The following is a 10686-nucleotide window of genomic DNA, read 5'->3' on the forward strand; positions in this document are numbered from 1 at the left end:
GGAACCGCGTTTCCTGCCAAACGTTGAGGTACTTGAACGACTTACCGTTCATGGATTGGTATGTGCTCAGCGCCGCAGTGATGATGTCGACCTCGCTCCGGCCGCTCCCGGCATTCCGCGACTCCTGGAGGAAATAGCCATTGAACTTGCCAATTTCGTCGTTGGCTCGGCCGATGCAGTTGCGCACCATACTCTCGTTGCGCTCGATCGTTCCCGGCGGCCGGTTTGCATTGTACAGGCGAGATACGCGCCATCAAAAGTGATCGCCCGATTGGTTCGTGCCAACCGCCGCATCTTCGGAGATTTCGAAGTACGCCTTGAACAATTTATCCATCTCCGCCGGCGTGTACGGTGTGCGGACACCGCTGCCGCGAGTAGGAGCTTGCGGAGGTTGGGAGGGGGCGGTCGGCCTAGGCTCTGGTGTCCACCCGTATCGTCCTTCGAAGGCACCTTGGTCGTCGATTGGGTATGGACGGTAGCCACCCGGAACGGCCGAATATTTCGTTTTCGGACTAGGAAACGGTTGTGAACCGAACCATTCGGGGTTCCAACCGTGGGAGCCCGTAGGGTTATCGCCTTGGCCGGATATAGTGATGTTGTAGGGTATGAGAGAATGAAGATGAAAATGGATATGGGAGATTGAAGATGAAAATGGAGATGAGAGAATGATGATGAGAATTGTGTAGTTTGATGTGAATTTTTGGGAGTGAAATTGGGGGTATTTATAGATGAAAGTGTGTATTTTTGGGGTAAAAAAAATTAAAAAGTGGGAAAAACGGTTATAAACGGATATAATTTTTTTGGGAAGTGAAATTTTTTTTTATCGGTTTTTTTAATTAAAAACCGATTTTTTAAAAAATATTATTTAAACCCAACGGCTATGCCGTTGACGAATGAGGCTGCGCCACGTCAGCTGCTCGCTGGCACGGCGCGAGCGCAGCGGCGGCGGGTGGCGTCCGTGCCAGCGGCGCGGACGGCGGTGGCGAGCAGCGCCACCGTTGCGGATGCTCTAACGTTTTCATTTGTGTCGCTGCAGGCCCCAAATAAAAAAAATATCGCCAAACAACCCTAACCTTAAACATAATCACATATCGTGTTTTTTCTGACTATATTGCCCTTAAGCCCTAAAAGGGCATTCCGGTCATTTCAATGATGATTGGCGATTGGACATATTGTGTAGCATTTATTGTATTTAAGACTAATTGATAGTATATCTGTATATGACATTGCAAAATTCACACAATATCAGAGTTTGCAATTGGGGAAAGTAATTAATAATATATCTTATTTTATGAACAATTGAAGCATGAGTGTAAATTCACAAAATAATGGTGAGAATTTGCATTTATACAAAATAATAAAATACCCCATAAAACACTTTTTGAGCAAAGTTTTGACCAAATTTATTGACTTAAAATTGTATCGAATCTATCTTGTTTTTAGTTGTTTCATCAGATTCATCTCAACGTTTAAAATTATCAAATTTATTTTTAATTTTCAATAATTTTGTTCTAACCTTTTTAAACTTACTGATTTTATTTCACTTTTTAATATACACAAATTTTTAATTTTAGAAGTAAATATATGAAAAATAATTGAGTAGATTGTTATGGAATGATTTTAATTATGCCGGTTTAGGATTAAATGATCTAGTGTAAATTGGTTTAAAAATTAACAAAATAGACAAACTATACATACATAGGTTGTACATGCACATGCATGTAAATTAATTCGAAGTATTGTTGTAGTAGTACTACAATTTATAGGCATGACTTGATACAAGTATTACTTTAGTTAATTTAGAGGGTTTGTTTAGAATAAAATAAATTTAATCATCAAGGACTCAAATATGACATGACATTACAGAGGGTAGGTCTGCAAAGCAGTGGAGGTGTACAGGTTTTTGGTAAGTTGACTAAAATGCCCATGAAGGCATATGAACATTTTGGTCTGAAAAATGGCTACAAATATATGATATGTGATTATGTTTAAGGTTAGGGTTGTCTGACGATATTGTTTTTTATTAGGGGCCTGCAATGACACAAATGGAAACGTTAAAGACTTTTGATGTAGTTCACTCTTTTTTTAAATAGACTTTTTTTTTTCTTTTAGTCCATTCTCTAAAAATAGAAACTTTTTACTTTAGGAAAATGGACAATACAATTCACTAACACTAATGCCACTGATTATGAAGATTTATACTAATAGATTAATAACATTTTTTTATTATTACTATATATAGAGTTGTCCAGTAGTCGGGTTTGGCTGAGATTTATTTAAATTTTTTATTTATATATTTAAAAAAAAGACTAAAAATATTATATACAAAAATAAAATATATAACTTGTATTTATATCTCATTTACACTAAATCTAAACTTAATCGATGTGTTTAAGTTCATTTACTGACTTTGTACTAAATAGTATTCGTATTATTTTTCATGTTGTTTATTCTATCAAAAGTAAGTGCATAACTTAAGAAAGAACTAATATTGTTACTTTTGTTAATAGATCATGGCATATGAATTGATGTTAATTGTATTTTTAAAACTAGAAGATACTCCCCTCCGTCCACGTAAAATAGTCCAATTTTACCATTTTGAGATGTCCACAAAAAATAGTCCAATTTCTAAATATAGAAAGTTTCCCTCCTCTTTCCCACACTTTACTTACTTTTTCTACATATCTATCTTACTTTATCTACTTTTTCTCCCCTCTCACTTACTTTACCAATTTATTAGTATTAAAGGTCGTGTCGTCCACAAATGGAACTATTTTTTGTGGACGGAGCGAGAATGAAATAACTAACAAATTTAAAAAATTCTAGTTATTCATCAAATATCGAGGTTTGGATACGTCATATTTTTAAATATAAACTTCAAAACCTTCCTTTTTATATCATGGATAAAAATTATAATAAAAAAATTGAATGTAGTCAAGATTGAATGTTGCATTCATAATTTGGTTGGAAACTTGCGTAGATATTAGAGAAGATATATTGGAACGATATAGAGAAGATTAATAGCATGTCTCATGCACAAGATGACATGTATAAATAGGGAAATATACAATTATTAGTGATTAATTACCTAATTACATTTTAAAAAATCTAATTATATAAGGTGGGCTTCTAATGGGCCTGAGTCAGGCCTGACCGGTCATGGGCCTGGGCTGGGCTTTGATGGTCCTAGGCATGAGTTTACAAAGCGGCCTAATTGGAGCTCATTTCAACCAATGAGCCAAGCCCAGGCCCGCTTTGTTTTACTGATGAGCCGGACCTGACTGGCCTAGTTTGACAACTCTAACGGTATGTTGCAAAATAATTAAATTTATTTGTATTCAATTCACTATAGAAGTTCAAAATTCTATTAAATGTGACTCCAATCATATTAATATATTAATTAATACGGAGTATAAAGTACGTCATTAGTATGTAAGAAGTGATGGTGGTCAAACATATTTACACAAATCAATTGCCCTGCAAGGCTGCAACACTAGAAAATTGGGTGCCTTTAATTCTGAATCATTCTTCCAACCCAAGTAATCCCTCCGTCCCGGACTACTTGCACTTATTTTCTTTCTGGGCGTTCCAAGTTATTTGCACTCTTTCCATTTTTAGTAAAAATTATCACCTACAGCCGCAATTGTTGACTTTGTTATACACTCATTCCTTAATCTCCGTGCCGAAACGGAAATGTGCGAGTAGTCCGGGACGGAGGGAGTATTAAATTCAGTCTTTCATCTTCGTATATAAATGTTGAAAATTTGACTATTCTTAGTCAAGATAGAAATTTCTTGAATCCTTCATGAAAAAGTAGTGATTACGTGTACCTTATCATTAGCTGGCTTCTCACTGTCTACAACTTTGATATTAGCAGATTAATTTCAAAGTTTTCAGCTTAAATCTCTTTAGACAAATTTCTGTATTTCATAATATTATTAGTAAGATTTATGGACATACAAATACAATATTATTTCGATTTCACTATAATATTAACTAAATTAATTAAACTAATTTATTTCAAAGCCATTTTAACATAACTTGAATTTGCAACTACATATAACTACCATAGTCAAAGGATAAATGATTTCCCGAAAGCTGATTCAATTAAGAAACAATTACTGCTGAATAGATCTTTGTTCTTATATAGATTTATAGCTCAATCTTGGCAACTTGCAAGCATAATTTAGTTTGATATATAGTGCAAATAATTTTATAAAATACTCCATACAGTACTTAAAAATATACCAATATATTACTACTTAGTATTTAGCTTACAATAATATTTCGTTCTATCTATGTCCTCAATAAATTAAAGCTGGGGCAATTTCGTCAATCCATGGCTACAACAAACACATTATAAATTTAATTACACAACCAAATAAGACAAGGCCGAATATAGAGCCCTAAAAATACAAAATCTAAAATAGGAGTAGTTAGTGCCTTAGTGGAGTATAAAATTAAAATACACATATTCCAGTAATTATCAGATGTGTACGGAAACACGGCGACGGATTGAAGCATTAAAAACGAACATCATCCTCATCACCGGAAAAACACTGCCTTTTTTCGCCGTGAATCGCGCCACCGCCGCCGCCGACATCGAGTTTGTTGGCTTGGCTGTGTTTTTTATTTGGCGAGTGATGATGTACCAGTTTCAGCCTGTGTCATTAGACTGAGTGAATTTATAGGTGGAACGGTTTTTCAAATAGAAAAGAAAACTTAAGGTCATCCACGACGCGGTAACCGCCCTTAAATTACTATTCGCGGGTCCCACTGTACTTTTTTACTTCATCCCTTAATTAAGAGACGGAACCTGCAACCCTTCGTCCCTTAACCGTCCCTTAAATTACTATTCATTCAATTTCATTTTTTATTTTTATTTCCAACCAAATTCAATTAAAAAAAACACACTTCATTAAAAATAAAATAAAACTACAACATAAAATAAAAATACAACTTAAAATTCAAAAAATAAAAAAAAGACATAATTAAAATGCTAAAAAAATAAAAATGACATAATTTAAAATATAATTTTATAGAAAATAAAAAAACTACTCCGCCGGCAAATCATCCCCCGAAGGCGGTGGAGGTGCACCAAAGCCGTGAGGAGGCGGAATGCCAAGTTGTGTTGCCATAAACATAATTCCGTTAAGCCAGACTTGGTATTGGGCGGGCGTCATGCGGGAAGTGTCCGCCATTGTGGCGGTCATGTACATGGCCATAAGGGAGTTGGGGGTCCCCCGAAGGCCGAGCCCGCCTGGCTTGATTCGGCTCGGCCCCTCCTCCCTCTAGCCGCCTTCGCCGCATTTCTCCATTGCGGCCTACGGTGCCCACGGGAGGACCCCCCGGGCATCGTTTGCCGGGGTCTCAACCTCCTGCGAGGCAAACTCTTGTGGCCCGCTGCCCGAACCGCCCTCACCAGACGAGTATTGGCCACTCGCCGTGCGCTTCGAGGTCGAGCCCGTGCTGGACCGCACACCGCCGGCCCACCTTTCCTCATCCTTGACGACCTCCCAAACATCAACATATTTGAATTGTTTGTCGGTGTCGTCGAAGTAGACCCGCAAAGCCGATCTCAGAATGTCGGCTCCCGAGGCTCCGCTTTGGTAATGAGCCGCTTCATTCTTGTGGATGGTACAAAATCGTTTGACCTCTCTGTCGACTCGGTCAAAGTGAGCGCGGAGCATCTTATATGTGCGGCGGCGGGACTCCTTCGGCTTAATCTGGTGGTAGGCCTCGGTGACCTTTTCCCAGAAGCACTTCCAAGGTTGTTGATTCCCGACGATGGGATCGTACGAGACGCTGATCCAGGCGTTGTACACCGTCAGCGTTTCTTTGGGGCCGTACGGATGCCGGCCTAGATCCTCCTTCTCCTCCCCGTCCTCCTCGTCCGCACTGGAGCTTCCACCGCCTCAGCCTTCTTCCGGAGTGGGGTTCAACCGAATAATCTTCCCGAATCTGGAATAATCCCTGCGAATACCGCGGGACGGAGGGACGGGCGTATGCATCCACGTCAAAATTGGGTGGTTGGTACCCCCAGCGTCGACGAACCCTGGGTGCCCGGCGTCGACGAACCGGAACCACCCAATGTGTTGTGCATGCTCTCCCAGTCGCCGAACGCGTTGAGATCCCACCCGCAGGAGCCGCCACCGCCGGAGTTTCCGTTGCCGGACATTTTGTGATGAGATGTTAGATGAAAATTGGAGAGGAAATAGAGATAATTTGGGAAGAATAGATGTGTAGTTGTGTGTGAAATGAGGATGAATTAGGAGTATTTATAGAGTAAAAAAATGGAAAACTGCTATAAACGGTAATATTACAGCTTTCCACTTTTTAAATTTTTTTAATTCGCATTTTAAAAAAAATGATTTATTGCGTCAACGTGACGATGCCCACTCGCGGGTCGGCGAGTGGGCGTCACGCATGGCGCGGGGCGCGCCACGTCATCATTTTTTTAATATTTACAAAATCCATACGAATTTTAAAAAAAATACATTAAAATACGAATTTCATAAACTTCATTTCATTTAATAAAAATTAATACATTACAATGCGAATTTAAAAAAATGCAAACTCAGCGACGACGGTTACGAGCCCACACTTCTTCAATCATGTCACTCATGAGCTGCGCATGCTCCTGTTGGCTGCGCATTGAGGCCTGTCTAGATAGAACCTCTTCGAAGCCTAACGGAACCCTCTATCGGGTGTGTCGGTCGATGTGCCGGAAGAGCTAGATGCGCGGTCGTCTTCATTCCAGTCGGTGATGCTTCCGCCTTCACTCTCGACTATCATGTTGTGCATGATTATGCACGCATATATGACATCGGCGATGACTTCCTTGTACCATAAACAAGCCGGCCCTTTCACAATTGCCCACCGTGATTGGAGCACCCCAAATGCCCGCTCGACATCCTTCCGCGCCGCCTCCTGCTTTTGCGCAAATAAAACCCTCTTCTCACCAATTGGGCAGCTGACCGTCTTTAGGAAAACTGGCCACCGTGGGTAGATGCCATCGGCCAAGTAGTACCCCATATGGTATTGGCGTCTGTTGGCAGTGAACTCGATGGCCGGGCCGTTGCCGTTACATTGGTCGGTGAAGAGGGTGGACGAGTTGAGGACGTTGATGTCGTTGTTCGACCCGGCTACGCCGAAGTAAGCATGCCAGATCCAGAGCCGATGGTCAGCGACGGCTTCGAGGATCATCGTCGGGTGGCTGCCCTTGTATCCACTTGTGAATTGGCCTCTCCACGCCGTCGGACAATTCTTCCACTCCCAGTGCATACAGTCGATGCTCCCGAGCATCCCAGGAAACCCGTGCGCCCTCTCGTGCATCTGCATCAGACCCTGGCAATCAGTGGTTGTCGGCTTGCGCAAATATGTGTCGCCATAGGCCTCTACTATTCCCCGACAAAAGCTCTTCAGACACTCGCGGCCTGTAGTCTCCCCACAGTGGAGGTACTCGTCAAAAAGGTCCGTCGTGGTGCCGTATGCCAACTGACGAATAGCAGTCGTGCACTTTTACAATGGTGTAAGGCCGGGTTTCCCGATGTCGTCTTCCCGAAACCTGAAGTATTCATCACGTGAAGACAATGTACGAACAATGCTGAGAAAAATGTACCTCGACATTCTAAACCGGTGGAGGAAAACAGTCGGGCCCCATCGCGGTTGATCGGCAAAATAGTCTTCAACCAGACGTCTGTGAGCTTCCTGGTGGTCGCGTCGGACATACGACCTATGTCGAATAGGCCAATGGACTTGCTCAGCCGCCGCTGTCGCCGCCTCCTTCTCGCGCTGCATTTGCGCATAGCATGCCGCCATGGCCTCTTCAACGGCTGCATCTAATGCTTCGTCAAGCGAACCACCGGATTCAGACGAACTAGAACTATTGGTGTCGTCGCCGAGATTCATTTTGGTTGGATGTAGAGAGAGAATATGTAAAGAGATAGTCGATATGTTCGTATGCACAACTGAATGAGAAACGAGATTCAAATAGAAAATCAAAACCACGTGCCATCGTCCGCGTCGATCGTTCGCGACCTCCACAATGGGGCGGACGATGGCGCAGACGATGACCATCGTCCGCGACAGCCGCAATGGGGCGGACGATGGCACGGACGATGGCCATCTTCCGCGCTATCCTCCGCGACCGAAGTATAGGGCGCGACTATCGTCCGCGTCCTATGGCACGCACCCGCAATGGGTGCGGACGATGGATGGCACGGACGATGCGTGCCATCGTCCGCCCATTGCGGATGCTCTAAAATCTAATACTCCTTTTCTCCATAGATAATAAAGATGGAATCCAATCGCCGTTCGTTTTCTAAATCGAGTATTTAAATTAATAGTGTTATAGTACTTGAGATTAATTTTTAAAATTATAATAGAAGTTTTTTTTTCCCTTTCAAATTCAGATACAAACCAAGTCAGATTATTCGTGCTTAAAATTGCGAGAGTGCAATTCTTTATAGTTTAATTTAATGATTTCAATATCAATAAGTTTGTTGCATCCTGTGACGATGTTTCTTCCATCACATTCAAATCTCTCATTTATTTGCTCAATTCAAACACACTAATATATAATCTGAAAATTATCCTCATGACAACACTACTACACACGCACCCTTTAAGAATGTTTCTTGATTTTTATTTTCGGTTCATTACTCAAATTTTACTGGCCCCAACAACTAAAGGGAAAATGACACATGATGGGGTACTCAAGCTAAGCCATTGAAACATCATATAAAATGCTTAAATTAATAAACTTATAAGCCACTGCAACAACTTATATCCATATTATAAAATGGTGTCACAACATTATATGAAATTGGTATTAGGAAGGTGCATGTCCATTAAAGTTTGGTATTCCGTATTCCCTACGTCACACTCAAGATCTCCATCTTTTCTTTTTAATTTATCTTATTAATTCTAAATGTCCACTTTATATATTTGGAAATAAATCTCTCTCTCTCTCTCTTCATTAAAATATTCAACTATTTTTTCCACTACTTATCCCATCTAACAATTCCTCCTAAAATCACGTGTCACTTAAGAACGTGGAGTGCTTAGAATTGTCTGCAATCACAAACCATAGTTAGGGATCTATGGTTTTTTTAATCTAATAGAGCTGAGAGAGAGAAAAAGATACGCTCTCTCTTTGTTTCAAATCTAATTTTAGTTTTTGTTAGAATAGGGTCCTTTTGGTGTTGGACTTCTCTTCAATGGGCCAAAATAAATTGAAGTATTGGGCCGAATTTTAACGAAATGAAATAAAGATGTTTGGGCTTAAGTTTTTAATTGTCTGGGCTCTTTGAAATTTAAGTTATTTTAATTAAATAGTTAATCTTCTGAATAGTTCATTTTTCCAAGTGATGAAATCTTTGGATTAATTAGTTACTTAATTAATCTACGGATTAATTAATTTCCAAGTAATTAATAGCTGCATAATCGCAATCATTGACTCAAGAAATTAAAACCCCTGATTTAATTGTCGAGAAGAATTAAAATTGTTCGAGCAAGATAAGAACGTAGAATATATATATCCATTTAAGATCATTGCATATCATCATTAGAAATATTGGGATGTGATTAACTTAGTATAATCAGTTATGAAATTATGTAATTAGTGATTGCCAACTCACAAACTACATTAAAATAAGACTCGTCATAATTATATTTTCTCCAAAACTATTTATGGGAAAGTAGGGGATCGGCTGTACTCGGGTTGTCATGTGGGCTAGTGGGGTTATGATTTATCACCTTTATTTGTATAGTCAGTCAGAAGAAGCCAAATAAAATGGTCGATGTTTCCTTGGAATCAGATTGATGCCACAGGACCAAATTAAAGCAATTTTCAGTAAAGGTAAGCATTATTAGCGTAAAGTAGAATGCTCTGATTACAGTGTTCCAATGAATTAGGCTTTAGTTATGAAAAACTATATGTATTACCACTCTAGTGTACACCGAATTCAAATTTCAGTAATCAATTAATGACAGGATAATTTTGTTTGTACTCTTTTTGGGTTGGTGACAATTAGGCCATCCACAACGCTGTCACTATACCGTCCCTTAAAATACTATTTGCGGGCTCCACTTTACTTTTTTACTCCATCCCTTAACTAAGGGACGGAACCTGCAACCCTCCGTCCCATAACCGTCCCTTAAATTACTATTCATTCAATTTCATTTTTTTTTCCAACAAATTCAATTAATAAAAAACACACTTCATTAAAAATAAAATACCATTACAACATAAAAAAATACAACTTAAAAGTTAAAAAATTTAAAAAACACACAATTAAAATCCTAAAAAAATAAACGTGGCATAATTTAAAATACAATTTCATAGAAAATAAAAAAACTACTTCGCCGGCGAATCACCCCCCGAAGGCGGTGGAGGTGCACTAAAGCCGGTAGGAGGCGGAAGGCCAAGTTGTGCTGCCATAAAGACAATTCCGTTCCACCAGGCTTGGTATTGGGCGGGCGTAAAGCGGGGAGTGTCCGCCATTGTGGCGGTCATGTACATGGCCATAAGGGAGTTCGAGCCTCCCCCAAGCCTGAGCCCGAGCCAGACTGACTTGATTCGCCTCGGCCCTTCCTCGCTCTAGCCACTTTCGTCGCCTTGGTCCCTTGCGGCCGACGACGCCCACTGGAGGATCCCCCGGCCGTGCCCTCAACCTCCTGTGG

General features: G+C 40.4%; 1 non-coding gene across 1 annotated transcript; it reads left to right on the forward strand.

Moving 5' to 3' along the window:
* Nucleotides 1-2971: 2971 nt before the first annotated feature.
* On the forward strand, nt 2972-3077 carry LOC121757920. The gene has a single exon (XR_006041258.1). It is a non-coding gene; the product is annotated as a U6 spliceosomal RNA (small nuclear RNA).
* The last annotated feature ends 7609 nt before the right edge of the window (nt 3078-10686 follow it).

The sequence above is a fragment of the Salvia splendens genome, chromosome 1 (genome assembly GCF_004379255.2).
Source record: "Salvia splendens isolate huo1 chromosome 1, SspV2, whole genome shotgun sequence".
In the NCBI taxonomy this organism is placed as follows: domain Eukaryota; kingdom Viridiplantae; phylum Streptophyta; class Magnoliopsida; order Lamiales; family Lamiaceae; genus Salvia; species Salvia splendens.